At 34.6% G+C, this 4,273-nt stretch overlaps 1 long non-coding RNA gene across 1 annotated transcript; it reads right to left on the bottom strand.

Annotated features, from left to right (window-relative positions):
* Window positions 1-982: 982 nt before the first annotated feature.
* On the bottom strand, window positions 983-1,949 carry LOC112757748 (uncharacterized). The gene is made up of 3 exons (XR_011873699.1): window positions 1,830-1,949; window positions 1,169-1,266; window positions 983-1,036 (listed from the first exon to the last, which is right to left on the bottom strand). It is a non-coding gene; the product is annotated as an uncharacterized lncRNA (long non-coding RNA).
* Between the last annotated feature and the right edge of the window lie 2,324 nt (window positions 1,950-4,273).

Genomic DNA, 4,273 nt, shown 5'->3' on the forward strand with positions numbered 1-4,273 from the left:
TACAGATATTTGGATACTTTGTTTTTCTGATATGTAAATACATCTTGGTAATATTATCATGGTAGGATGGAGGCAATGGCGCCTGTGGCAGAAATGGCAGTGCCAATGGATATTACCTTACCGTCATCAGCCATGTCAGGGGCAAGAAGAGAACAAAACCAACATGCCAACAGCAACATAATCCAACACGAACCTTTACCTGTGGCTTCTAGTGACAACAATAAACGGCGACAAACAGTTCATTGGACTTTACAAGAGCACAAGTACGGATTAATTATATGTTTGTTGTTTAAATCTGCTATATTATCAAATATTGTAATTAGTATTGCGACTGATTTTATGACTAAATGCCTAGCTTATTAAACTTAGGCCGGGCCTATTATTTTGAACTTGAGTCGAGCCCTTGATTATCAATTTTTAGCTTCGACTAAGCTCAGCCAACAATATGCTCCAAACAAAGTCATAAGAACTCAACGAGTGCAATCAAGAGATGAACATATAGTCAATGCTTTGTGAACCAGAGAATTTTAATGATAGCATAGACTAACTTGTTCTTTTAACTCTAGTGAAAGCTAAGTAACACTGATAATTTATTCATTAGAAAAAGTTAAGCTTTTCATGTCATCCCATTTCACTCAAGAGAACTATAATTAGTTATATCTAAACACAGTTCAACAGAAGGCACTAAAGAGAGCAGAACTGCAATGAAGTATCGATTTGGAGCATTATGTTTACATAGTGCAAAGCAAGGCCTACAGGGCCCAATCTTTGGTGATTGTTCTTGTGTCCAACTAATGGTCTATGGCCATCTGCAGGTATCCATGGATAAACAAAAAAGGAACTAACTTTTATCAATAATGTCAACCAAGTTAATCACGTAGATAATAGAAAAGTATTAACATTAGGTGCTAGAAAATCATAATAAAGTGAATCAAACAAGATCTAATAGCCTTTAGCGGGTACATACTTTCAGCGCCAAAGACATCGTTATCTCCGAATTCAAAAATTGCACCATGTCTACAAGCATCTCCATAATCTGCAATACATTAGACTATGAATTATATACAACTTATCTCAATTCTCTAGTTATGCAGAAAATGAATGTATAAATAGAAGTTCTCTTTACTATCTCTGAAATTATAAGTGGATCAAATACAATAAAAATTACCTCCTCCAAACTTCTAGACCAAAGTGACCTTTTCTTTATATGCTTAATTTGCTTCTTTTGAGTTTTAACTTCTGCCTTCAAGAATGCAAGGGTATCACCTACACAAAAATATTGAAGGTCAAATCTACATCTGTAAGAAAGAAATACCACTAGATATATAACATGTTTCAGGGTGAAACTTGTGGATCAAGTTGACCATTTCTTCAAAAGTGTGCAATATATTATAAGGTTTAGGGCTTCAAACACATTCCCAACAAGAATATATAGTTTCGGCTCCATGAAAGTTTGAGAAATAATCAGAGAAAACCCAAAGTAGGTGATTTGGCAACTATAAATTTTTTATGAGACCCAAAGGCAGATGGAAAAGGAGTGTAACAAAAGAGGGTACATTTGAAGCATAACATATAGATTTCTATTTCAAATTTCCACTTTAGAGTCCTGCATATATCTTTCTCACTGTCTTAGATCCAATTAATTGATCAATAATTCAGTGTTGAATAAGTCTTGTCATCAACTTGTGTGCATTGCAAAAATAAGGGTCTGATTTGTATTTGATCAAGACTCCTCCAAAATCTTTGGATTTTAGGTTAAAAATTTCTTGTCAAACTTTTCAGATAAAGTTTTGCATATTATTCAAAGGGTAATAATACTCCATGGTTACCTTTTTGATCTTCGTCTGTACATTTATGCTGATAATCTTGTTCAAATCTATTCAAAGCATGTAATTCATGGTATAATTCCTGTGGCCAAAAGCATAACCCAATTTCTCTTAGGATTGAATACCCAATAATAAAATACCAGAAAGAACTTTCCTATAAAATTTGGTAATCATTTATTATATCAAACTATCTCTTTGGCATGTTGTTTCTCCAAGGCTACGAAGAATTAGGAAAACAATGGTCAAGAATTTCAAGTGAATATGTTAAACAAGAACTCACGCACAAGTTGTTAGTCACTCTCAAAAAATTTTTGAACGCCAGGAGAAAAGAGCTAGAGGAGAAAAACTAAAAAGAAAGAGTATGCTTGACATAACTGATTATCGTACGTGATTTTTTCACTATTCTAAAAATTATTTAATTTGTTACTTTAAACTCTTTGAATTATTTAATCATGGTAGTTATTCTATTTTAATTAATGTTTTATGTAGGAACTATAACATAATATGTGTGTTTTATTGGATCAAAGAGAATTTACAAAAAGAGGAGGAGACTATTCAAGCAAGAAAAATATATAAATAATAGACTGAATATTTATTTTAGTAGTATATTTAGTTTGGTTTAATTATTACCTTAGTTTGTTTTTTTTTCTAAAATGTGAATTATGCCAATTCGACATTATTAGAGGGTAGCATATGGCTTAGTTTGATCAATGGTATAGGAATATATGTATGTATAGAACAATGGTGTAAGTATTGGACTATTTGATCCCCTAGCTCTCTTGCTCTGATGGCAATGCCGAAGGAGTGGTGGGCTAGGTCTTATCTAAGGTTTCAATGGCTTTGCCGAAGGGACTTTAGGTGGGAATAAGGTATCTTTTTAAATAATTATTAGTTTAAAATATATTAATTTAAGTGAGAACTCTTTGAAAATTTTTATAATAGAATATAGAATATTTATATATAATTTTTATCAAAAATATTATATACATACTAAAAATTAGTCATTAAATTAATCATCATATATTATATATAAATACATATATTATCTAATTTATTTTTGCATTTCTTGCCTCAACCTAAGTCCCTGCCTCTGCCTAAGTCCCTGCCTCTGCCTGTAAGCCTTCTTTGCTTTCAATGCATAGGCTTCTTCCATTGGCTTTCATCTCTTTCGGGTTCGAAGAGTTGTTGCCATTAACTTCACTTCATCACACCAAGAAAGAAGAAGCTCGACATCCTATTAGAATACTTTCTTTATTTAGTTAAAATTTTTCAAATTTACATTATACAAAAATTAAAAGATTCTAAAATAAAATTTTAAAGATGAAATCTTTCTGGATTTTATCCATAATTTAATGTAATCTAAACCACTTTAATTTAAAAAATGAAGCTTATATTAAATGTGAAGAGAAAAAAAATCTTCCAACGGAATGTAATTCTTGTGGAAGTTCCCTTAATTTAATTTAAACTAAACAACTCTAATCTATGGTGAAGTTTCAATAAATGTGTTATTAGGATTAAACCAAACGAAAGAAACTCTCCAAGAAACCCAGAAGAAGAAGAACCAAGAAGCTGACAAAGAAACTAAGAAGAAGGGAGACCTACAGAACGCAGGAATGATGGAATGTAATCCTTGTGGAAGTTCCCTTAATATAATTTAAACTAACCAACTCTAATCTACAAAATCATGTGTTCCCTCTTGTTCAAGACTCGAGCATCGTAGGGAAACACAATGAGAGAACGAGAGAACGTGAGGGGGGGGGGGAACACTAGCGGTGTTCGAAGTAGGGACGATCCTAGAATCTGGAATCGAGAAGCATATCAAAGATTGGAAAAGGACTCTTTCTCTGTGTTTGTGGATAATCTTCCGGAGGATATCTCAAGAAGGGAACTGTATCACTTGTTTTGCTGGATGGGAAGGATTAACGACATCTATTTAGGCGGAAAATGGAAGAGTGGCATGATTTATCTGTTTGCTTTTGTCCGTTATACGACCAAAGGGGGTGCGCTGAAAGCCATTGCAGAGATGAATCAGTGGAGATTACGAGGGAAGGTGATTACTGTAGGGGAAGCAAGGTTTAGAAGGCAAGGGGAGGTGAGGAATCGTCCGATGACTATCCAACGAAAAGGCAACCAGGGAGGTGGCCCTGTGGACTCTCATCGTGGGAATGAGGTGGTTACTGAGCCAGGAGTCGTGAAAAGTCCGGTGCAGGAACAAACGGCACTCAATCAGAGTTGGACTGATTTGAAGAGTCTTGGGGTGCCCATCGTTGAAGCTAATATGGAATGGTTGAGGAGAAGCTTGGTGGGGAAAATATTGAAACCTTTGGACCCAACATCGCTGAAGAAACCAACAAAGGTAAATATGCCGCACATTGTGGACGTACGGGAGCTCGGGGCGTTGAAAGTGCTGCTAACCTTTGATACGGTTCAACATGCGGACGAAGCGT

Source organism: Arachis hypogaea, chromosome 16, assembly GCF_003086295.3.
Source record: "Arachis hypogaea cultivar Tifrunner chromosome 16, arahy.Tifrunner.gnm2.J5K5, whole genome shotgun sequence".
NCBI classification, from domain to species: Eukaryota; Viridiplantae; Streptophyta; class Magnoliopsida; order Fabales; family Fabaceae; genus Arachis; species Arachis hypogaea.